This window comes from Pinus tabuliformis, chromosome 9 (genome assembly GCF_031772625.1).
Source record: "Pinus tabuliformis cultivar Carrire ecotype Pingquan chromosome 9, CPIR1, whole genome shotgun sequence".
NCBI lineage: Eukaryota > Viridiplantae > Streptophyta > Pinopsida > Pinales > Pinaceae > Pinus > Pinus tabuliformis.
In genome coordinates this window covers 1703660678-1703687633 of record NC_142307.1, presented here as the reverse complement: position 1 = coordinate 1703687633, position 26956 = coordinate 1703660678, and the positions used below count along the sequence as shown (strand labels likewise).

General features: G+C 39.4%; 1 protein-coding gene across 1 annotated transcript in view; it reads left to right on the top strand.

The window, feature by feature from the left end:
- The window catches only part of LOC149155453 (cell division protein FtsZ homolog 2-2, chloroplastic-like), a 488563-nt gene that overhangs the window by 217193 nt on the left and 244414 nt on the right, over positions 1-26956 (top strand). The window lies entirely within an intron of this gene.

The window sequence follows — 26956 nt, the reverse complement described above, 5'->3', positions numbered from 1 at the left end:
TTGTTGCCCTGAATCTTTGTGGAGGAGCTGGATGAAAATCCAGTGAGAGCAGATTTCTTCTTGAATCAATTCATATTTTGAGCTGTCCCAGAAGGAGGCAAGCCCACCAGAGGCTCCCCTAGCGTTGACAGCTCTTCCGGGACCTTTGTGCCAGAATGTCTTACTAGTTTGGAGGAGCGGATTATCCTCCATCTTTGTCTCCTGGATGAGAAGGATTTCAGGCGAATGTATCCTAACAATGTCTTTCAGGGCTTCTTCTTTCAGTCTGCTGCCTAACCCTCTGCAGTTCCAGGAGACGTATTTCATTATTTACTGCCTTGGGAGGTGGTGGCTCCTTTTGGAGCCCTGCTCTGCTTGCGCCCGGATCTGGTGTTCATCATTCCTTTTAGAGTTTTCTGGGAGCCTTGGAGGACATCCAGATAAGTTTTCTCCTCTCTCTGTTTCTTCTTGGATTTTCGTCCCCTAGTCGATTTGATAGGAGTGATTTGTGATCCATCTGATTCGGTGTCTCTCTCTTCTGACTCTTCCCCTGAATCAAAGGCTAGACTGATGTGCTCCTCATTACCTTCGGTTCCCCTTTGTTCAGCATCTGCTAGGGGATCCGGAGAGTTTTCTTCGGTTTCTTTCAGTTTATTCGAGTGGTCTTCAGTTTCTTCCTGATTCTCTGTTACATTCACCTTTTCAACTGAAGGGGGGCCTTCTTTTGTGATTGATTTATTCTGAGAATTGGCCTGGGGGTTCCCCATTGTCCCAGATTTTGTCTGTTCAGTAGCCTTTGAGACTACCTTGCCCTTTTTTATCTCTTTCCATCCTTCTTCTTCCACCTTGTCCCTTGATGGGGCTTTAGGGCAGTTTCGTTGGAAATGACCATGCTCATGACAGATTCTGCACTTGAAGGGCAGTTGCTCGTAGTCCAGTTTCTGGTAGTGATGCCATTCTCCAACTGTGAGTTTAATGGCTTCCAGTAGACCAGCTTCCAAGTCAACTTCCACGCAGATTCTTGCGCAGGTGTATTGGCCTCTATTGTCAGCTTTGTCAATGAATCGACCCAGCCCGTTTCCAATCTTTTGAAGAGATTGGTAGCTCCAGCAGTGGATCGGCAGGTTGGGGAGCCGGACCCAAACAGGGACCTCCTTTGGAACATCGACTGAAGGATCGAAATCAGGGGTCCATTTGTTCAGGAAAAGGCCTTGATTTCCCATGAAATACGGACCATTTCTGAACACCAGGTCACGGTCTTCCTTGGTAGTGAATTCGAAGATGAAAAATCCTCGGCCGACAGCATAACAGATCACGTTGTTCGTCAGCAGAGGCCTCCAATTTCGTTGAACCCATTCATCTGTCGATTTTGTTGATGGCCAGCGACCCATAAATTGCCCGACCAATCCTCTGTCCGCCAATGCAAGAGCTATTTTGATTGGTTGTTCTTCAGGCAGCGCGATCTCTGGTATTTCTTCAAGCTTTTTGATAAACGTTGGGACTTCAGGATTTGGCCGTTTTTTCCCTTTCTGGGTCAGGAGATTTCTGAATGCGGTTTCAGCAGAGAATGGAGGGGGGGGGGGAGGCCTCTCCGCCCCCTGGAGCACCCATGGCGGCGGCTCAACCCGCTGCGTTTCTTGACGTAATCGCAGTAAACGCGCGCGCAGCTCAGTCGTTTCGCATAGACAAGAAATATTATATTTTATTCTCGTCGTTTCAACGATATTTCCTCATCACTCTTCTCATTTCTCATCTCTCATTCGAGCCGACGATGCCAACACTTCTTGGCATTGCCACCAAGGACCAATTTATTGGACTTTGGCTTTACGGCATTTCATCTCATTTTTCTGGCTTCATTTCGTCTCTTCATTTCTCACCATACTAACTCTCGTCATCTCTCATCTAATCCTCTCATCTTCACTTTCTACACCTGGACATTCCGGCTGGTTTCCTGTTTGGGTGGAGACTCCACTTATTTATTCATTTAATCCCAGATGAGGAGCCCCCCTTGAATATCCATTTGCCTCCATCCACTAACTTTTCGGTTTCGCCTTTGGAAACTTTGTGAGAGATTCATGCTTAAGTGGCGACTCCACTTCTTCCATTTCTTACAAGAATTTCTGCTAGAAGCTCGCTTCTTGTAGACGTTGTTGGAAATACTGAGAGGGGGGTGAATCAGTATGTGTTAGCAATTAGCACTTTTAAATATTTTCAGAGAATTAGTTAATCTTCAATTATTATTAATGTTTATGCAGTAATAACAGTAAATAGAAGAACACAATAGACACAAGAATTTTAGGTGGAAAACTCCCTTTGGGTAAAAAACCACTGAATGCTTTTCTAATAAATTCTTTAATCTTCAGCCCCAACTGAAATGAAAGCAACAACTTCCTAGAATTCTAGAAAAGCATTCTTCTCCAACTCCCACTGGAAGGACGCCCCAACGCCTTGGTTTCTTCAGTAGTCATCTGAATCAATGCCCCAACATCCTAGACGAACCTATCACCCTGAAGTGTTCACAGGCTCCAACCTACAGGCGACTTCATGCACCAGCCTAACGCCTCCCTACCACCCTATAATACCTGAAATGAGACAAGAGCGTGGATTCCCGTAGCAGGGACAACGATCCACGATACAATATGATTTACAATGATTTTGATCGAACACCCAGTCACACTATGACCTGCAACCCAACCATGACATCATCTCAACAGAGACTCCTATACCTCCCAATAATGCCTTTTCGACTCTAGGCAGATTGACTCTTTTACAATAATGACTCTTCAATGATGACACTTTTACAAATGACTCTTTTACAACTTTACAATGATGACTCTTGGCCTTGACACTTCTTCACAATATACGGATGGCTGTCATGTCTTCAAAGGATGTCCTGCTGCAATGATTCCTTTGATTTGATACTTCTGCTCTTGAATTCTTACTTGAAGTTGTACTTGAATCTTCTTCTACCTGCATGCAAAATTTGCCCCGTGAAACCAATCCCAAAAGAAAACAAAATACCCTTCAACTTACCTCTGCCTGCAAAACACATGTAAGTGCATAATAATGAATAAATACAAGTTAAAGTTACAATGCGTACCTGAAGTGTGCTTGTCACTTTTGTTGTTGGCTTGTTGCAGCAGTAGACAAAGACTCCCACTCTTGATATAGGCCTGGACTCTATGCAAGACTATATCCAAAACTGACCTAAATATATATACAATAAAAACTGATGACAAACCTTAGACTTGTGATGGACCAAGTTCTAAGTACAACCACTGAGACAATTCTATCAACTATGACAAGACAAGTAACATGAACTTACAATCATATAGATTTAGCAGACTTGGTGTAGCATCAAGAATATGTAGCATGTAGTATCAAGAATAGGACATCCGAAATGTGGTATCAAAACTAATTGTGACATATAGGGACATAGAGATATAATCGAGACCCTGTATGTACTTACGTTGTCCTGAAAAAACATATGTCAGAGATGATACTCATATTTCAAATGTAAACACTAATCATACACACCTTGCTGTAGGAGACTAACCCTTGACTGTTGATGTGTGGTCCTTACTGCAGTGATCCTTGAATGCATGCTTTTTCTTGCCTTCTAGGAGCTTCATATTGAATTTGTTGTATCTATGTAATTTTGGATCTCCATGGTTTGAAATTTCGTCCCGTGGTAGCCCTCTGAGTCCTCTTTCCAACCCCATAGGTTTGATCAAGATTGGATTCTTCAAGAAAGAGTTATGCCCAATCTCCCACAATGACCTGATTATAGACTAGTTTAGTAGAGTGAACTTGTACGAAGTGCCATGTGTCACTGTTGCGACCTTCGGCCTTGAAAACGCTACTCCACAAACTACAGTCCGTCCTCTTTCTGCAACTATTTACGCAATTTGAATCCAATGCTCAGAGAGAAAGTTATGATGATTTTCCCAACGTCATCTGTTTGACATGGAATTTGGGAGCCTGCAAAAACCCTAACTTCCTCAAATCATATCTTCGAAAATATAGCGAACCAATATCAGAAATTTGGTACCGAGGTTCATCAAGATTTCGGCTCAAATGGGTTTTAATTTCAACTTATGAAGCTTCGTAGAAAAAATATTATAGCAAAAATGCCATGATGACCTATTTGAACTTTGAAGCCACAAAATCCCTACTTGAGGAGGATATGAGGGTCATTATTTATATGAATATATTGAGTTGAGAGGGTCCTCAACAAGTGAACATTGGAGGGATTTTAGGAGAATTTTTATTATTATTAATTATTGACTATTCAATGACCACAACCAATTATGAGTGCCATGCCACAACCCCATAGGGTTTTAGCCCACTAACTGGGGTTACAAACTTCAAACATGAATATCTCTCAAACCGTGAAGAATTCCTTAGCGTGCCATATATCAACGCAAACATCTCGACGAGTAGAATCCATCTAGAAGATCCTTGACTCAGAATAGAGTGAGTTGTCAAGGCAAAATGCCCATGCAAGATCGGTTAGCCCCTGGTGCTGCTTGGGTTGGCATCAATGACAACCACTGATCAACAGATGTTTTGGTTTTCTTAAGCAGGGATCTCTCTCTCTGATATCCATTTTGCCCATCTTTTTCCCATTAAACAAGTCATCATGGATTTTGACTTGTTTTCTCCTTGTGATTTTACTAATATTCAGGGAGCTCCGCATAGTTATTCTTATGTTTTGGGTGAAACCATCAATGAATTTCCTCCTTTTCAAGGTAACAATGCTTTTACTGCCGAAACTCACCTTCAGAATGTCAGCCTCTGTATAAGCAAGTGTCGCCCATATTCTAAATATGAAGATGTGAAGATGAAGATTTTCGTTCTCACCTTATCTGGAGATGCTTTAGATTGGTTTGTTAAGTTCCTTGATAACACTTTTGATTCTCTACAATCAATCATTGATGCCTTTGAAGATAGATATGGAGATAAAGAAAAGGTCAAAGCGAAAGCTGAAGTAAAGGAAACTATAGAAGTTGAAAATAATTTCAAGGAGTTAATTCAAATGGTTAAAGACATACAGTTAAATCAGGCTCAAGTAATCAAGAATGCAGAAGTTAATCAGGCTCAACTTATTAAAGATATGGAACTTAATCAAGAAAGATTAACAACGGATCATGCCAGGGAAATTAATTTTATTCAACGCAAGTTATTAGCCCTAGAGGAAAAGATGACGATCATGGAATTCAATCATTCAAAAAAAGTGACTGCCATGAAAGCAAGTTATCAAGAAGAAATAAGTTCGATTCATAACATATTGTCAAATATGGATGAAGAAATGACCATCATGAGATTCAATTATAATAATCAGTTAGCTACCATGCAAGCAAATCATAAGAAAGAGATAAACTATATGCAAAACTGCTTCATGGGCATGAAAGAAAAGAATGATAAAATTATAAAGGACATGGAAGCTGGTCAAATATGTCTTCACAATAGGTTATTGACCATGGAGGAAAACCATGCCAAGGAAGTCAGTGCTATGAAGGTTGAACACTCTAACTAGATGGATGCCATAACAATGGAAAAGATACAGGTACAAAAATTTCAGCATCGGTCAAAGGATGAAAGAAACAAGGAAACGTCAACAGATCATAAGCCTCCCTGTCTGTTGCAACAAGCTCCATCTTATTATGAGGAAGTCATTTGTTCCATTGAAAAGTGGCTAATTGAAGGTGACCTGGATAAAATGGAAATTGATAAGAATTAGGTTGACGCTTACATGTTTGATCCATCGGTCACAACAGATCATGTTCATAAATAAGTATAGGTCACAAAAGTCTTGAACATTCCAAATTTTCCATATGAGCGTTTTTCGGATCAAGAAGGAAGTTGTGCGCCGACCACATCATCATCAACATCACAGCTTGCCACAAGGAAAAAGCGTAAGAGAAAGAGAATGAGAAAGCGGTTTGATCCATCTGATGGCTGCGAGTAGATTGACTTTCGGATAGGAAAAAGTCCTATCGTATGTAGGATTGGACATGGCACATCAGAGAAACAACCAATAGATTTCCCTGAAAGCAGGCGAATGCTCAATATGCACTATATTGAACGCATCTAATGCCATGGGGCATCTTTGTATTGTATTTCTAACCTTATACCCTGTTATTTCAGTGTTTCATTTTGTAGTTAGATTTGTGTTTTTCATGTTATTAGGATAGTTAATAAATGAAGGGCTTATATTTTTCCTGTGCGTAATATTATATGATGATTTTTGGATGGACGCTACTTGTGTTATTTTGTGTGTTGCATGGATGCAGATTCTGGATCCTCACATTCCTCCGGTGCAGCAATGTGTCCCCAAGTAGAGCCAAATGTTGACCACTACGTGTCAAAGACTGATAGCAGTACACCCCCTTTTTTCGCAAAAGGGATAACACTTGATCGATGTGTCAGTGTCGTCCAACTATCATCATCAACTTGACTTCCAAGATGTTATGTAAACCCTTTCTGCATGTGTATAATGTAAATAATCTCAGCAGATCCGTGTCATGTATGTAATGACCTAGGTAAACCTATTTTTCTAGTGACGATCTCCATTCTGGGAGGTTTTTTGTCTCATCGATCCATTCTCGGATGGTCGACAGAGTTTTCCTCCAGTCTTACCCCAAAGCTGGAATGGATTTTGTCGCTAGGATCTTAGGTGAGTCCTAGTGTTCTAGATCGAGTCTATGTAAAAGTAATTTGGGAATAATCCGAACTATTTGGTTAGGTTATTTTATTACAAATTGCTTGGCTTGCTGGTTATATTTGTGTCTCAGAAATGGGTAGTCTGTGAGGGTCTATTACAAATGGGTTTCCCCCTTATGATGTAAAAAATATGAAAATCATGATGTAAAGTGCCTTGAGGGTTGGAAAAATAATTTATCCCCTCATAGGTTAATTAATTAAATTTTCTGGCCAAAAATTAATTAAAATCCTAAGCCAGAAATTTAATTAATTCTAGGTCCTAGGTAAATTTAAATTCTCCAAAGGCAAAATTCGTTGGTCCTTAAAAATTAAATTTTAAAAGGTCCTGGGACTAAGGTAAATTAATTATTTTGCTAAATTTTAAACCTTTGATCCCCGGGGGTTAAGTCAAAGTCAAATTTTTGGGGAAATTAACTTAAAAATAAAATTTTTTGAGTTTATTAAAATGCATTTAATTAAAAAATTCGAATTTCCTCAAGAATTAGGTATTTCGATGGATGAGATTAAAAGAAATTTTAATCTTCATCAACGGTCGAGATTGCTTTGACGAAGATCACTCAAACTAGCTGTTGGAGGATTTATTTTTAAATAGGAAGTCATTTGTTAGTCGATGGATCCGACCTTTGAGTCGTGTGCTTAGCAAGAAGCTCTTGTGTAATCCTTTTCTGGATAATAAAGTAAGACTTTGGTGTTAAGTTCTGCTGGTGTTACTCTTCATGGGAATACTGTAAGATGTGTTGTTTTCATGCATAATTTTTCTAAAGCCATTGATGATAGCTTTTAAAGAGTGATTTGAGTACAAGTTTCTTGCTCAGTCGCTGGGGTTTGAATAATAATCTAAATTTTGAACGTAATAGCAGTTATCTCTATTTGTCTGAGTTTTATTATTATTTTCTCGCTCTATTTTTAATGGTTAGATTGAGTTTTGCAGGGAAATCTTGATTTTAGATCCTCGAGCGTTGGGGGAAGTTTTCAGTTGGACCAACCAACTGTCGATCTGTGTTCCTGGAAGAGCCAAACTAGATTAGCTCCGGGCTTATCATAAGATTTTCTTGGTGATGCATGAGGGTTTTGAGTTAGCACCTTTAAAATTTAAAAATCTTTTAATCTTTGTGTGGCATAATGATAGATCTGGCTGATTAGAGCCTGCAGCTTGTAAATTTTGTAATTATTTTTCTATTGTGAGTTTTTTCTGAGTTTTAGTTTTTATCATTGTATATATCGTTTGGGTGTTTTCTTGTTGTTGTGCAGCTACAGATCTGAGGAAGAAATTTGTGTAGAGTCCAGATCTAGGTCTTGGAGGGTAAGATCTGGATCTCTGGGGTTTATCAACATAATTTTCTAGGGATATTATTCAAATTTTTTGCAGTCCAAGGGTTTAAAATTTCTTGGATCTGGAAATTTTCATAAGGGTTTCAGGGATAAATCTGAAGCAAAGGAACACATCATTTTAAATAATTTTATTTATTTATTTAATTTTTCTGAAATTTTTAAAGTTTCTGGGCTAGCATTTCTTTGCTGATTGGTTTTTTTGATCTGCTACCTGGGTTTTTCGATTCGATGCAAAATTTTGAACTTTTTTTTAAGAAAACCCTTCTGCAGCTCCATTGTTGTCATCCCTCTGCTCGCAGTTCTTCCTACCCCTGCTTAGCTCCAACGACCCTCCTTCTGTCCTCGTTCTTCCATTTTCCATTCATTGCCTGCAAAACGCTGCTCCACCTACATTCAAATCCCCTCGTTCTCTTGCCATACCCTTGCTGCAACGCCCAAACCCTCTTTCCTCTTTCCATCCGCAGCTGCCCTCTTGACTTGCGTCCTCTCCCTTCCTTCCAACTCTTCTCCATTTCTGTGGATTCTGAAAACCCTCCATCGCTGCAGACTTCTCTCATTTGCAGTCATTCCAAGCTTCAAAACCGGCAACCATTTCTTTGTGCGTGTCTGCAAAATTTGAAGCCCCTCCCACTACCATCTCTCCTCCACGTGGCACTGCAGCTCCATCGTCTTCGCAGACCTGCAATAAACCCTTGCTCTACCCTTGCCGTCACTGTTTTCTCCTCCGCTGTCATACCTGCAACCATATAACTCATTTTCCTTTTCTTTCTTTTTGTCTTTATCCTTAGTTTATTTGTTAGGGTTGGGTTTCATGAATTCAATTTTTTATTTTTATTTTTTGTTTGTTTTCTTATTTTGTGGATTTGTTTATTTCTGATTTAATTTAGATTTCGTTTTTTGTTTTGTTTTATGAGTTTGCGCTTTGATTTTTTTAGGTTTTATTTTTTGATTTCGTTTGTTTATGTTAGGATTTATTTAATTAAATTTTATTTTTATTCTTGACTTTTCAATTTGTTTTATTTTGATTTTAATTTTTTGTTTCTTTTGGTTTTGTTTCACATTTTATTTTTTAATTTTTTGACTCTTTGATTTTTGTTTTGATTTTGATATCATTTAAAAGCAATCTAAAAAATTAAAAAATCTAAAAAACTAAAAAATTAAAAAAAATTAAAATTGGGTGATTTTGAAATTACTAAGGAATGAAATCAAAAGAGGAATTTGAGCTTTTACATTTAAGAAATTTTTACGTGGCCTACGGCCCATAATTTTTTTTTAATTTTGATTAAAGTCTTTTGATTTGATTTTTGGTCACATTAAAAATTTCATTTGCCACATTAAACATTGCTTCATAAGCTTAGCATTTACCTAAGGGATAATTAACATTCAAATTTAAAGTTCCTTGGTGTCTTTGGTGCTAAGTGCAAAATTTTAATTTTAATGGTAGTGTTTTCTCTATTGTCAAGTGCGATTAATGTTTTAAAAATCATATTGACTATAAGAGATCTGGGATTTAATTGCTAGAAACTCTTGCATGATAAAGTTTTGGGTGTTGACATTTAATTGTTCATGATCGTCGCTTTGCCACATTTATAAACTGCTCAGGATAACTTGTTTCTGTTTAGTCTATGGTTAATTAAATATAAAGGCATTGGTCTATAATTATTTTTATCTTGTGGTTGTGTCTTATTTTAATCTATCCATTTTAGTTGACCAAGATTTGTGCTAAATTCATCAAGTTATCTATCTTTAAGTCTCCTAGAGCCTGTGTTTCATAGGCTATTCTCATTTATTCACCTTAGGAACTACCCCCCTTGACTTGTCTAGGAGAGAGTCTAAACGGAGTGAGTAAGGATTAGAGTGACAACCCTTACTCTGAGCGTTGTCGCGGTGCCTAGACACTTCGTGCGACAACAAGGCCTATGGTCAATGATCTATGGTCAAATCCACATTGCGGTCAAGAGTCAACTTGGTCAAAGTCAAGCTTGGTCAAACTTCAGAAAACTTAGTCAACTTCGTTCTCTTATCAGTTCCTTTTTGCGGCTTCTTTAGAAGAAGATGTTGTGTGTAATATTCCCTTCTTGGAATTCCTCGAAAAACCCACAAAACAACTTCTGCGATTCTATGTTCATATGATTCTAGTCATTCTGATATTTTGTCAAACGGTTGGTTTACATACTGCTGTATGTGACCGTTTTGAGTTTTTATCTCGAAATAGGAAGGTACAGTGAACATATATGCCAAATGGAGCTTCTATATAACATGAATAACATACCATTCATATGATAACAAGACCTTTTGAAAATGCCAATGCCATTTGCATTAAAGATGAAAGTATACATACCAACGATAAACCATATACCAGCCAACAAATGGGAGAAGATTGAGAAATATAAGTGAGCAGTAAGAGATATGTGGAGGTTACACTTCAGCAAGAATCAGCTCAGCCTCTGGACAATACAATTTGGCCTCAAAAAGAAGTCTGCTACAGCTCTTTGTTCTGCTCCAACAAATGATTGATGCACCGAGGAACAATTTCCAGTCAATGCCAATACTCAATCTCAGAAAATCTGCTCCAGAACTAGGTGACTTCGACCCATTGATTTGAAGGAGACAATAGGAAACTTGCGCCCTAGATAGAGATTATCCTCCAAGGAATTCAGCCTATGGATGCAATTGAAATCAGCCTTTTGTTTGCAAGGAGGAAAAGGTGTGCCAAATGTCTGAAATTGCCAATCTCGTCCTCCTGCTGGAAAGATAATAGATTTCAGAAAAAATATATATCAACAAGGGTGGCTTTAATTGCTGAAATATCTGTGTTTCTAGTGCTGATAACCCACAAGATTCGTCCCCTTTAATTAACATGATTCAGCTCCAAGTGACCATGTATTTCTGAAGAATTTGGCCCTGTCTCTTGTGCAAGAATTCTGGAACTAGAATGGCTCAGGGAATCTACTCGACCTCTGCTGAATTTGTTGTGCCAATGGTCTGGAAAATGCTGGCTATCCACAATGCAAATAATACCCAAGGAACCAACTCTATCTGTGAAAAATGGTGTGAATTCTTGGCACAGATCGTCCTCCTGGTAAGAGTAGATTTTATCTTCAGATTTCTGTCTCTTGTTGGAGCATAGTCGGCCTCTTAGGAAAATCAACTTGGCCTCTTTAGATTACTTAATTCCAGCCCCTTGATCTGGAAGAGGTGATCTTGGCCTCTATGAGAAACTCGAATCTTGCCCTCCTTCAAATGCTTTTTAATCTTACAACACAATTCAATTAGATTTTCAAATAACCTCTAGAAAATATCCAACTAGGGTGGCAGTAATGTCCACTGAAGAAGGAGAAATGCTAGCTAGGGTTGCTAGGGAACCACCAAAATTAGGGTGAGAAATTTCGCTTGAAACCCTCGATCTGAAACTCGCTTGAGTTTCTCTTCAATAACAATGAGAAATGATCAGGTAGAATGATTAGCAAATGATCCCCAACCTCCTTTTATAAGATGTCAATGAGTTCTCCCCAAGCTTCTAGACTCTTTAATATTATTTTATTGGTGGGGGCCACTTTCCACTAAGTGACTTTTGCCGCCTGTTAATAAAATAGTATTTGCTGCCCCTTTCTAATAAAATAATGTTTGTTGCCCTTTTCTAATAAAATAATATTTGCTTCCCTTTTCTAATAAAATAATATTTGCCCCTTTTTATTAATATCATCAAAATTGGGCAAACTCGTTAGTAACTTCCGCACTTACAAAATTAGGGACATTATAGTCCTCCCCGCCAAAAATTGCTTGTCCTCAAGTAATTTCACCATACGCTGCTACTACACAAGTTGGCCTAGTTAATGCCAGGGTCCCAAATGCGCCACTGAATCACTCCCCGCCGTTGTACTACCTCAACATGAATAAATCCCATGATACCGGGGTCCCAAACCATCCTGATCAATGTGAATCATCCCTTGCTCCATTCGCTACAGGCGCCAACGACCCTCTGCCTATTGCCCATAAATAGAGCATCTTGACAATGCAAAATCTCATTCAACTCGCCAGAGAGTTGCTCTACCTGCAAATCAACTACATGTACCTCAAGGGTGAACTGTTGAAGGTACAATCCTCCTCATCCACCTAAACTAATTGTGAAAATTTCAAGCACGAAATTCTATTGTAGTAACTAATTAATTTCTCCTACTTATTTTCCACAATAAGTTATTTACAAAACCCTTAAGTAAACATCAAAGTAAATTCTACGCAGTTGTCACATAATAGCATAGAGAAAAGAACTTTGATATACAAGCACAGGAATCAATCACATCAACACAGTTAGTTTTGGACAATAGTCCCCGGAAAAACCCAATGCAGGAAAATCGGTGCAACAGATGAGGGTTTATTTATTACTCTTCAACAACAATCTCTTTACAAGGAATCACTTTTAGAACATAGAGAAACCTCTGAGAAAACACCTGAGATAATTTTCCTCCACCTTTTGGAGAAATTTTGACACCCAAGAGACCCTCCAACATCCTGTACGTAGATTGACATATCTCCCACTGATATCCTTTGTCAAGGGTCTCTTAACTTTTTCCGACTTCCATTAGAGTCTTCACATCCTTCCGAGAGATCTTCTAGTCAAATCTTCTTGGACTTTGGATGTTGAATGCCCCTGGATTTAAGAGATCTGTGGTTTGTATCTTTTGATTCAGTTACCGGAGAATCCACAGTATGAACATTTTTATGCCAACGTTTCAAATCCCAACTGGGATCCATCATCATTCATAAGCCTTGATGATGGATCCCAGTTGGGATTTGAAACGTTGGCATAAAAATGTTGAATGCCTTTTACCTTCGTTACATATTATCACGATCTCTTCCTAACTCACACACATTTCATTCCCAGGAGCTTCCAATCATAGTTCCTTGATTGTAGTCAGCTTCCTCATGATTCATGTGAGAACATATTATGTTGATTTCATCTAGTGTGACTTATGCTTTGCTGCAATCTTTCGGAGGAGGAGATCCTTTCTTCTTTTGATCATGTTTCCCAAGATGGAGATAGTGATCCATATTATCTGCAACCATATGACATGACTTTTATAATATCCTATGTCAGCATACATACCTCATCTTTCTTTTGGTCATCCAAACTTCTTTATTCGAAAGGAATTTATTTTTCAGCCCTGCTTTCTTGTTATGTCATCATACCTTTATTCTTTGAATCCCATGAGTAGGAATTCCTGATGGAAACCTTTTGCTTCCTTTCTACATTGGTGAATCCTTTGATGAGAATTCTATCAGAGAAACTCGAGGATGTTTCATATCCTTACCTGGCAGATGTTTTCTTCTATGATGATCTCAGTCGATGATGACCTCTGCTTCTATAAGTATTAAAGAGGTTTCCTAAGAGCTTCCTATCCTTTGTAATCAGTAGGATTTGTACCAAACATACTTTCTGTTTCCCATGCCTCGAGCTCTTACTTCTAATGCTTCTATACTATTTTCTAACCTGATGCATCCTATCTTATTTAAACTGCACCCTATTCATAATTTACAAGTGAAAAGTACATTTTCGAGAAGAAGATCATCTCAGTCATAATAGAGATCTTTTATTTCTTCATTCTCAGGCTTCTTTGACTCAGGTTCTTTTACTTTCTCGATAATGTGTTCTTCTTCTCTATTCCTCTTGTCCTTGCCACGATTAGGACAATCTCTTCTATAGTGTCCAAGTTCATGACATCCATAACATCTTATCTTATACATGTTCTTCCTCTTCTTTGGAGGACCAAATTTTCCTTTTTGTCTTGTCATCGTAGCATATGCTTGATTCTGCTCACTTGGTCCGACATCAATCTTTGCCTTCATTCTGGTTTCTTTGATCTTACAGAGTGACCATAGATCTTGAAATGGAGTAGTCTCTTTCTTCCCATATAAACTTGAAGTGAAGTTACTCCATTCTTCCGGTGATGCATTTAGTACCACTATGGTCATCTCCCTATCAGACATAACCTCTCCTAGTTCTTGTAGTTGATCTTGAATTTATGATATCCTCATGAAGTATGAGGCTATTCCATCTTCCTTGGATATCTTTAGTTTGTAGAGTTCTTTCCTTAAGTAGATTACTTCTCCTTCGATACTTACAGAAAATAACTCTACCAGTTTGTCATATATAGCTTTTGAAGTTTCTAATTTTGATACATATGGGATTAGAGAGTCTTTTATAGATTCTATAACAATCCTTTGGGCTCTCACTTCTCCCTTCATGTATCTAGCATGAGCTTGAGTATCTTCTTTTGGAGGCTGGGTTATTAATCCCTTAATGTGATCCATGACCTCATTCTCAATAAGATTTAGGTCAGTCCTTTTCTTCCATGGAAGGAAATTTACTTCCCCAACCAATTTATTGCTTTTCTTGCAAAAAGAAATTTTGATATTATCAGATATAGTCATAGACTTACTTGTTGGATTGATGCTTACTTCCTCTTTTATCTCGATGTTGATAGAGGACCTTCTTCTTGAGTGATTAATGAAAGAGTGCTTGATTCCCGATCTTTTGATGATGTGATGATATTTGAAGTGCTTCTAGGGTTTTGAATTTTCTTCCTGCTCCTTCGATCTAGGGTTTCTTTGATGTAGATCTTGAACTCGTTGATAGCCTTCGACTTGCTTTGATGCTTTCTTTGAAGATCGATTGTTTTGTGTCAACTTGCTTTGACTGCCCCTTCTTGCCTTCAACACCTAGGCACTAATACCATGTCGAGAAATCTAGGGTATTCAAAGTTAACAATTTCTCTGCTTGATAATTGCTTTTGATGCACTTTTTCTTCTTTATCTTAGTCTTTTCTTCATTAGCTTATTAATGTGTTCTTTCATCAAGACATTTACCAAAAGTGCATAATCAAAAGACAAGTGACACAGTATGTAGGCTTCTCCAGCCAGGGCCAAAACCTCTCACCTTTTGAGAGGAAAACCCGACAAAAATTCTTCTTCTAAATCTTCAATTGATAAGTACCAAGACCATGACATAGACCCTTGACTCTAGTATCCTCCCAAGAACCTTGTCACCAACCTTGATGCTCTGCCTCTTCTTCTCTTTGCCTTTCTTCTTGATCTTGAACAACTCTCCTCGGCTCCTTCTAGAGAAACTCGGTCTCTATTCTTCTTACTGCTCCTTCTCGACTTCCCTAGAGAATCTCGACCTCCAGATTTTTACTTTGACATTTCCAGAAAAGTCCTTTCTTGCTGCCCTAGAAGAAACCCTTCTTCGTAGTACCTCAAAAGAAAGTCTTTTGGCTGGTCGAGAAGAAACTTTGTTGCTCTAACTTCGCACTGCCCCAGAATATACTTCGTTGTCCCAGAAGATAGTCACTTTCACTGGCCCAAAGGAAACCCTATCTTCGCATTACCCAGAAGAATCCTTTCTCTCCTTTCTTCGCACTTCTATTCTCTTCCTTCTTCGTTCTACTGCCTTTCACCCTTTCTTCTCACTTCTTCAAGTCAAGTTGTTTGTCCGAATTGTGTGTCTCTAAATGAGGCCGAGTTCCTCTATATATACACCTCTTCACTGGGTCTATAGGCTGATTTGACAGCTGGAGTTAGGCTGACTTGATCTAGCAGCTTCTTCATCGTTTGTAGGCCGACTTGAAGAGGTTTGGTGAGAAGTTCTTGGAGGATACTTTTATATAGATAAGATGTCCTTTTACACAGTGTAACATGACTTCATTTACATGAAAATGACTCTTACATTTCATTACTAGATGACAAATAAATCCTAAAGACTCTCAATGGGAGTCCTGACTCAAAAACAAAATCCCTTGCTCATGAAACCCATGAAGCAAGTCAATATAATAATTTTATTTTTCTTATTTACATCTCATTACTTAAAATCATAATTACATGTCATTATAAAGACCTGTTGACCCTGCTACCTACACCTACCTACAAGTCAGTGAGAAAAGCCTTCAACCCCACAAGGTGTGGTTGGTGGCAGGGAACTCAGAGAAGGGGCTGTCACATTAATCCCAACTCTCTCCGTTTGAGCTATCTCTTAGGCTAGCTAAGGGGGGTGGTCCCTAATGAAAAGTTAAGTTAAAAGATGTGAGTTTCTAGGAGAGTGTTATAGTGAAAATGGATTACTTTTAAGGATTTATGGGCAAATATGAAGTGAGCAACTTGAAATAACAATGCCAATCTAATATGATTAAAAAACTATAAACCCAGTGCCTTATAAGGAATTTGCTCAACAATTTAAAGATATATTTGCTCAAAGTAAAATGCAATGCTCTCAAAAGAGAAAACAAAGTAACCCTGAAATGTAAATAAGAATTGTTAGCACAAGATATGTAAGATACAAAATGCTTTTGAGATAATCAACTTATAAATCAAAACATGTGAAACATATCTTGCCAAAACCCAAAAATTAGTAATTAACTTGGAAATGTAAAAGAAAAGAAGTGTTAAACCAAGACATCAATATGCAATTAAACTTGAAACATGAAAAGGAAACACTTGTTTGAAATGATTACAATACTTGCTTTTGGAATAGACTTTGCATATGAAAACTCAAACCATCAAGAGACAAGTAAAGTAAATGTAATGGAAAGTGCTCTTGTTTAATTTTATTAATTAGCTCTATAACAAAATTACAATTTAACTCTTCAATCCTCAGACCTCACTCTCGCCCAATGATATGGATCTCACAGTGAGGAGTCAATAGAATAGTAGAGGATCCCTAAGATGTTTACTTCAACCAACTTATGTTGGAGGTAAAATTTTAATGAGGCTTGGGGCCTTCCTACACTAAAATGCCTAGATGAAATGCAAATTGTGTTAATTCCCCAAATTAAAATAATGATACATGCAAATGCTTCAAAGAGATTGATTTGCAATGCTTGAAAATGAAATAGTGTTCAACATAAGTTGCAATTATAACTTCAATTGGAGGAATAAAATTAGCTTACAAGTGTTGCATGTGTTTCATCAATGAATTAAAATGATACAAGTAATTTGCTTGAAAGTAAAATTTGTTTCAAATAGACAATGACAATAAATTGCTCCAATATTCAAGATAACAATGTAGCATAAAATTGAAGCATGTATTCAAGTGCTCATGAAACAATTTACCAAGGTAAATGGAAACGAATCAAAGTTTGTTAAGAATATAAAATGTTTGCATGTAAAGGATGAATTGCCCAAAGTAAAGTGTAAGCTTGTAGCTCCAAGCAACAATGAGAAAGAAAATGCAAAGCTCAAATGAAATTGTAACAAACTTTAACTTAATGAAATGTGATAGTGAGGTTGTGTTAATTCCCAATTAAAGCATGCAAGTGAATGAAGTATGAAAGCTTAAACCATGCAAATGTCAATCCACCCAAGAGAAGCCTCCCTCTAAATGGGGAGATAGGATACCATGGGAGAAATCCCAAGCTCCCACAAGCAAGTTAGATATTTTATTAATATTACAATGAGAAGAGGGCCCTTCAAAGTTCTCAATTATACTTCAAGGGGAGTCCTCACAATAATTGCTTGAAACTTGGACACTAGACCTCCTTTCTTGAGAAAGTAGTGACAAGATCTCACAAAACTTACGCAAGGGAAATAAGGTGCGAGTTTCCTTTGAATGCCCACGACTTAAAGAGGAAAATGGGCAGCCTTCTAGTGAACTTGACTTGGCCAAAATAACCCTGAAAAGGGCTCACGACATCCTTGGAAATCGAACCCCCAACACTTGTCAAAGGTCCTGCAAACACTTGTTAGATGTTGCGGGAAGTTGCTCTTCAAAATCTGCCACACAAGAGTTAGCAAACAATCCAAACAATGGTTGCAAAATAAGTTAAGTATTAATGGAAAAATCAACAAGATAAAATGTCTATGTACAATTATAATTTACAAAAGGCTAAGCTAAAGAGTGAGAGTAAACTATTGTCTTTGCTTAGCCATCTTCAAGCTCTTAGATAGCAAATGAAAGAAATGAAGTACAATGTTTTTTTTTAAAGAGATTTAAATTTAGAAGTTCTCGGCTTGTGCACAAGCTATGTGCCGAAATCCATGCAAAACCACCTTGTAAGATAAGACTATGAAGGTTCAAAGAACAAATGAGAGCTCCTTTAAGAATGTATTGAGAGTGGGTTGGTCTTTCCAAAGACGTCCCCTCATGCTTGATTCTGTAATCCCAACAAGATGTTCCCTTTACAAAACTTCAATCAAGAATTAGTTCCATATAGATTTAGCAATAGACAATGATAAGAAACTCTAGAGATTTATTTAAAACCAACTAGAGCATTCTATACCTAGAGCATACTTCTAAATCAAATGTCAATGCAAGATAGCTCTACATTAACAAATCTACAAGAGCATATGGAAGCAAATTAGATCAAAGCATGAGTAAAATGAACTATACCAATGCTCAACAATTCATCACACTTGAAAATGAGGGACACCCCATGAATGAAACCCCAAAGTCTTTACTGATATTTTTGAAAGTGTACAAGGCAGCAACGTTTCCGCAAGCACAATAGCTAGTAACAATATTATACAATGTGAGAGCCCATGGCTCTATTATATAGAGAGTTGAGAGCAAATCCCAATGAAGAATAACAATAACAAATGGCATTGGAGCCAATCCTAATGTAGAAGTGATTAAACAAGTGGCATGAGGTGACAATCCCAAAGAGAAATTCGAATTTGTTGAATGGAGCTCCAATGCCAAATGTAAAAATCGAATTTTGGCAAGTGGACATCATTTTCTTCTTCCTTTATGTGCCAAATTCGAATTTTATGGTGGAATGACAAGTGTATATGGGTGGTAACCCATGTGGGGACAATTTCCCACAAAAATCTCCACCAAATATTCTCCCAAATCCTCCCAAATGTGCATTAACTTCACAAATTCGAATTTCCAAGCAGCTTTTTCATTTAATGCCAGAAATTCGATTTTATTTGAGCACATGTCCTTTCCTTGATTTTAGGAGTCCACATCACCTTGGGACTTCACTTTAACTCCCCCATAATTTTCCACCTCATTTCCACAACATTTAACATGTGTGGATATTTATTTTTCTCCATTTATTTAATTTCTGGCTTAATTAATTGCCAGATTTCCCACTAAACTTAGGAAAAGTGGGTTTTGAGGGTCCAAAACACATTATTAACCCCTCAAAGTGTGTCATAGTAGAAAGTTGAGGGTGAGAGGTGTAATTTTGATTACTCATACCCCATACAACTTCTCTAGACTACACTTATTACAATTTAAATACAATTTTATTTGCAATTTTTGACCTGCGGGAAATCTAAAAAATTAAAAAATGACTACCTAGACCTAACCAAATTCCATGAAATTTTTTGTGTGATCTAGTATGGTAATATACATTGACTCTAGACACTAAGATGTGTCAGGGGCTCAACCTTCAAACCGTCACCCCGGCTTTGGGGTAAAACGTGAGTGAAAAAACCCAGAAAATTATCTGCCTCTGAAAAAGAAGGGATAATTAACCAGATAAAAAAAACACTCCAAGGTGTACTCGTTTGCTGATCAAGTTCCAACATCCTAGGCCTGTTACAGACTCAAAACTCATCATTACTAGTATCACTTATTACAATTCCCCGTAGGGTGTGGAATTTGGGTACAAGAAAGATGATGAGAAGATAGAAGTAGAGTTAAAAAACTCTGTTGACTGACGATATTTGATGGTACAAGTGTCCTCTGGATCATCCTTGGGCATGGAATCTTCATGTAATCATCAAGTGCCACTCCAGTGGTCAACAAGACCGAACCTAGTTACACTTTTCAATAGGTACAAGGGTAGCTATGACGAGGGAGGCTCACACTTGGGTATATGAGTGTAGGAGGGAGCAAATCGTGGTACATGAGTTACCCCGACTTTTGTTTTTCCACCCTTCTTCATATGCCTTTAACTGCCCTGGGTTCCAGGGGATGAGAGCATGAAGTGTAGGATATAGTAGTAGATACCCCCTTTTAAGGTGGGGCAACTCATTGCCCACTAAGGTTTGGGACAATCATGGGTTCCTTAGTGTGAAGGGGGCTCATCTAGGGCCCACAGGAACTAGGGTGATGGCCATGAATGAGGGGTAGAGCTTGTGTTTGGCTTTTGCCCAAGTGCTAAATTTGTATGTCCTGACCATCTTTTTCATTTTGTGGTACATTTCCTGTTGTAAGTGGCCAAATTATGCTTTTTCTTTTCTGTTTCGCTGCATCAACCACAGGCATTGTTCCAGGCCTGACCCAAAATGTGGACAAGGGGATGGGGAGGCTAACCACATGTGGACCCAGTGGACACATGTCGAGCCGGATGGGAAAAGTGATGAATGGGGTTAAAATGAGTGGAAGGGAGTGATATATGTGGCATCGGGAAGCAGGACCATGCAACCAAAGTCGAGATTTCCCATGTAGTGCCCGCCCTAAAGCTAATGTCCAGTAAAGGAGATCCCACTGGACTAGGATACAAGGCTAACCACCGAATTGGGTATAGGAGACAAGAGTACAAACCTAGCCCACTCTTTCCTCCAAATCCCCCCACCAATCCATGCCCAAAAGTGTCCATGATAAGTAAACAAATTTACTCCCTTTGAGGTTAGGAGGCCCACCTTCAAACCTACGATGATTACAAATGGGTGAGGGACCACATCGCTAGCTCAAGTGGCGGAGGTAATGGCACATTGAGCTATCTGGTGGCTGTTGGCTTCTGGCTGAGGACCATCTAGGAGAAATTTTTTCTCCTATGCATACTACCCACAGGTGGTGGGTAATAAGTCCAACATTCCCTTTGGAAATGGTTCGGAATAGTGAAAGATGAAGAATAATATACTCCGGAAGCTCAACGTCCCACTCTAACACTTTCCTTGAAGCTTGACTTGTTCCTAGTAATTCGCGTTGGTTGGGATATAGTTTGACTGTCCATAGGATTCTTGTCTTCGCAACAACTAGTTTATTGTCCCCTTCCTTGTTGATTTGGGGTAGCATCGGATGCGCTCTAGCCATGAAAATTGGTGGAGAGGTTAAAACACATGAGATCTCCAAGACCCAGAAATGGTTTGGGCAGATTCTAACCGGTTTGGAAGATATTAAAATAATTAATATTTTTAATGGAGTTCTTAAGTCTAAACTTAGAAAAAATAAAATATTAATGGGTATTAATATAAAACTGCGTTAGAAGGTTCCAAAAGTCATGGATCGAGCCAAATCTAATCTTAGCCGTTGATTAGAGATTTTATCTCGGCCGTTGGAGGACTAATAGGAAAAGTATAAGAAGAGGCTTGAGGGTCAGTTGGAGAACACACTGAGAGAGGCCAGTCAGTTCGATTTCTGAAGCGGGGTTAGCTGAGAAATTCGAACTAGAGGTCTGGAGAGCAGCAGGAGGCAACACGTACGAAACAGAGAGTTGGGAACAACACTAGGGGAACATCGTAGAGGTTGGAGAGGCAGACGCAGACGCTGCAGACTACGCAGTCACTGGAGGGCCTGCGTGGGTGACGCAGAGAGGCCCAGTGCTGACGCAGAGAGGCAGGGGCTAGTGCAGAGGGTCTGGGACCAACACAGATGTCATCCAAGCTGACGCTGAGACTGGGGAAAGTGCTGAAGGATTTTCTCTCTGTTGGGTAAGCCAGTTTGGCACCCAGTTGTACTGAAGAATTGCTGAATAATAAAATCCTCCCTTGCTACACCAGTTTTCCCACATTGGGTTTTTCCGGGGACTGATTGTCCAAAATATTTGTGTCGATGTGTTAATTCTTGTGCATGTGTTTGTTTTTGTATTATGATGTGATATCTGCAGCATAATTTATTTTAATGTTTACTGAAGGATTTTCATAAATAACTTATCGGGAAATAAGTAGGTAAAATAAATCAGTTGTTGCAGTGATAGAATTTTCACATGGTATCAGAGCAAGTAATCAGAGACAGGAAGGGAAAATCAATTATGGGTTGAGACCATGATGCAGAGGCATCTACGTCAAGAGACTCACATAGATTTTCAGAAAATTGCACAAGAGAAAGTGATTTCGATTTCTCTATGTTGGCTTCCAGGTTGGAAGAAGAAGTGGCTTGTGTGACTAGCTCTGCATCATCAGAGGTATGGTATATAGACAGTGGGGCCTCTTGGCATATGACGGGAATTCGGGAATGTTTCTTAGATTATCGAGAGGAGAAGATGAACTTTCAGATCACCATGGGGAACAAGGCAAATTGTACTCCAGTTGGGAGGGTTACCATAGTTTTTCAAACAAAAACTGGAGAGCAGTTCTGTGCTACCAATGTGCTGCATGTACCAAGATTGGGGATGGACTTACTTTCCGTGTCGCAACTTCAAGGCAAAGGCTATAACGTTTTCTTCATCAAGGAGAAAGTATACTTCAAACACCTGAGCTGGAAAAAGAAAGTGCAGATCGGGATCAAAAGTAACAGGTTGTATAGACTACAATTAGAATCACCAATGGCACTAATAGGCATTCATGGAGACAAGGATTTGAACGAACTATGGAACAGAAGAATGGGACATTTGTACCATGGGGTTCTGAGAATCCTCAGGAGCACTGTAATAGGAGTTCCGGATCTTAGTACAGAACGAGATGATGTATGCAGAGGATGTGCTCTAGGAAAGTATGCCAAGGCAACATTTTCTAGAAGTAAAAATAGGGCCAAGAGTGTACTAGGATTGATACACTCAGATATCTGCGGACCAATGTCCACTAAAGCTCTTAATGGTGTCGAGTATTTCCTTACCTTCATTTGTGACCACTTAAGGAAAACTTTGATTTATTTTCTGAAAGCCAAGTACGAGGTTTTATGTCGATTCAAAGAGTTCAAGGCTCTGGTGGAGAATCTGACTGGGAAGAAAATAAAAGTTTTGCGCTTAGATAATGGTGGAGAGTATGTCGATAAGGACTTCACTGATTTTTGTGCTAAGGAGGGCATCAAAAGAGAGTGGACAACTCCGTACAATCCGGAGCAGAATGGAGTAGCAGAAAGAAAGAACAAGACTATTGTAGAAGCAACTAGGGCCATGATGTATGATCAGGATATGCCAAAATTCCTGTGGGCAGAAGCATGCAACACATCAGTCTATGTTCAGAATAGAAGTCCTCATTGGGTATTTGGCAAGATTACTCCAGAGAAAGTCTTCACAGGGAAGACGCCTAAAGTCAGTCATTTCAGGATATTTGGGAGCTTAGCATATTGCTGCATACCCGAGGAAAAGAGGAAGAAGCTGGATCAAACTGCAGAGAAAGGATATCTAGTGGGATATATCAAGAATGCTAAGGCATACATAATCTATCTTCTAGTGAGCAAAAAGGTAGTAGTTCGACGAGATGTAAAGTTCATGGAAGACAGGGCTTTCAGAAAATTTCGAGAAATGCCTTCTGAGGAGTAGTCAAAAGAGGAACCGTTGGTCAAACCTCTTAAACCAACGGAAGAAAAGAATTCTTCCTCGGGTCAGGAAGAATCATAGGATGAGGAGGAGCTAACAGAAACACCTGCTGGCAGAGGAAGAACGAGCAGGGAAGTTCGTCAGATTCTGCGATGAAGAGGAGTTCATCGATGTGCCAAGGAACAATAAGAGGGAGCGAAAACAACCAGATAGATATCAGGCATTAGTAGCTCAGGATGGGGAGCTTGCCATTTTTCAAGAGGCAGCGCAACATCAGGTTTGGCTGGATGCGATGGTAGAGGAGTACAACTCCATAATGGTGAATGATGTCTGGGAGGTAGTGCCAAGGCCTCAAGACAGATCAGTGGTAGGTTCGAGATGGATTTACAAGATCAAATACGCTGCAAACAGCAGCGTTGAGAAATACAAAGCCAGGTTTGTGGCTAAGGGGTATGCTCAGAAGGAAGGAATTGACTATGAAGAGACCTTCGCCCCAGTAGCCAGGTATACATCTATTAGAACCGTGATATCTCTTGCAGCACAGATGGGGTGGGAGATTCATCAAATGGATGTCAAAACGACATTTCTGAACGGCGTGATAGAAGAAGAGGTATACATTGAACAACCAAAGGGCTTTGAGACACATGAGAAGAAGTCTCATGTATGCAGATTGAAGAAGGCCTTGTATGGACTGAAACAGGCACCTAGAGCGTGGTATGGGCGAATCGATGGCTACTTGCAGGAAATGGGATTTGTCAAGAGTGACGCAGATCCAAATCTCTACTATCTGGTTGTAGAGAATGAGCCTCTAATCTTAGTATTATATGTTGATGATCTCTGCCAGACAGGATCATCCAGGCTCATAGGGGACTGCAAGAAGAATCTAGCCACGGAGTTCGACATGAAGGATTTGGGATGAATGCATTATTTCCTGGGGTTGGAAGTTTGGCAGTGAAAGGGGGAGATCTTCCTTGGGCAAGGGAGATATGCTACAGAAATCCTGAAGAGATTCAAGATGGAGGATTGTAGAGCCATGGCTACTCCAATGATAACCAACTGGAAGAAGATTGACACATCAGAAGACAAAGATGTTGATCCCACCTTATATAGGCAGCTCATAGGGTCCCTGATGTATCTGGTCAATACCAGGCCAAACATTTGCTATGCTGTTAACACCCTCAGTCAGTTCATGGTGGAGCGGAAGAGGGCGCACTGGGTAACAACCAAACATGTTCTCAGGTATTTACAGGGAATAGTCGATTATGGACTCTTGTACACCAGGGGTAAGGATATCAGATTGAGTGGGTTTATTGATGCAGATTGGGCTAGAAGTTTAGTGGATTGGAAAAGTAACTCTGGGTACTGTTTCAACATTGGATCAGGAATGACCTCCTGGTGTAGTAGGAAATAGAAATCCGTGGCTCTGAGCTCAGCTGAGGCAGAATACATGGCTGCAAGCACAACTTCGTGCGAGGCCATATGGCTCAGAAAACTGCTTGTGAACCTATTTAGAAGAAAGATGGAGGCGACCAGGATCATGTGTGATAATTAGAGTTGCATCAAGCTCTCTGAGAATCCAGTGTTTCACGATCGGTCAAAGCATATTGATATTCGGTGTCACTTTGTTAGAGACTGTGTCCAACGAGGAGCTGTATAGTTGAGCTACACTCCTACAGGAGAACAGGTGGCAGACATCCTTACCAAGGCCCTTGGAAGAACCAAGTTTGATTATTTCAGGGAGAAGATGGGGATGATAAAGAATCCATTTCAATAGCAGAAATGGGTGTGATGTTGCAGTGCAGTAGCAGTCAGTAGTAACACGATGCAACATGATGAGGAGGAGTTTGCAGTGCAAATGCAGTGTTGGGAAAATGGACCAGCAGTGGCACGGATGCAGAGGAGCTGCAGTACAGATGTAGCAGTGGCAGTGATAGAGCCATGGGCAGCAGTACAGGATGCAGGAGTGCAAAGGATGTTGAGTAGGGAGACTTAGCATCAGCACATGTACCGATGCCGTATGATCAGAGTAATGCTCAGTGTGGAGTATTACTAGAGTACAGTGCTCGCTAAGAGGGAGTGTTGATTTGGGGTAGCATCGGATGTGCTCTAGCCATGAAAATTGGTGAAGAGGCTAAAGCACATGAGATCTCCAAGACCTAGAAATGGTTTGGATAGATTCTAACGGTTTGGGAGATATTAAAATAATTAATATTTTTAATGGAGTTCCTAAGTCTAAACTTAGGAAAAATAAAATATTAATGGGTATTAATATAAAACTGGGTTAGAAGGTTCCAAAAGTCATGGATCAAGCCAAACCTAATCTTAACCGTTGATTAGAGATTTAATCTCGGCCATTGGAGGACCGACAGGAAAAGTATAAGAAGAGGCTTGAGGGTCAGTTGGAGAACACACTGAGGGAGACCAGTCAGTTCGATTTCTAGAGCGGGGTTAGCTAAGAAATTCGAACTAGAGGTCTGGAGAGCAGCAGGAGGCAACAAGTACGGAACAGCGAGTCGGGAACAACAACAGGAGAACAACGCAGAGGTTGGAGAGGCAGACGTAGAGGTTGCAGAGTACGCAGTCACTGGAGGGCTTGCGTGGGTGACGCAGAGAGGCCCAGTGCTGACGCAGAGAGGCAGGGGCTGACGCAGAGAGGCAGGGGCTGACGCAGAGGGTCTGGGAGCAACGCAGAGGTCATCCAGGCTGACGCTGAGACTGGGGGAAGTGCTGAAGAATTTTCTCTCTGTTGGGTAAGCCAGTTTGGCACCTAGTTGTAATGAAGAATTGCTAAATAATAAAATCCTCCCTTGCTGCACCGATTTTCCCATGTTGGGTTTTTCCGGGGACTGATTGTCCAAAATATTTGTGTCGATGTGTTAATTCTTGTGCATGTGTTTGTTTTTGTATTATGATGTGATATTTGCAGCAAAATTTATTTTAATGTTTATTGAAGGATTTTCATAAATAACTTATCGGGAAATAAGTAGGTAAAATAAACCAGTTGTTGCAGTGATAGAATTTTCACATTCCTAACTCCCTTGGTCCATGGTCGCTCCAACATCCAACTTGACCCTTTTAATGGCTAGTTGATTCTCTCATGTCTGGTTCGCTTGACTTTTACTTAGTAGTAAATTTGACTTATCTACTTGTGACTGGGATATCCAACACCTTGATGATTTTGACCATTCTAATTTGAGTTTACCAAAACTTGCCTTGATTTGGAATGGGCATGCCTTCAATTTTCCATATCGTGCCTAACGTTGCCACATCATCATTTCCCTATCCACATCATCATTCCCATCTCATTGATCTCTAATGCCCTTGGGAATTTGGAGAACTAACATGTGGGTTTTGTTCCTCTTTTTCTATAGACCAATTTTGACATATTGCATGTCAATTTTTGTAAGATTTGCCCCTATAATGCCACATGGAAACTTGTAAATTGTAATACTTATTGACCACCTTTGATCAAAACTTGCTATTGCCTTCACTGTTTGGAAAAATTCCATGTGGCATGTCATCTTCTCATCAAGCTGAACAATATGGGACCAAGT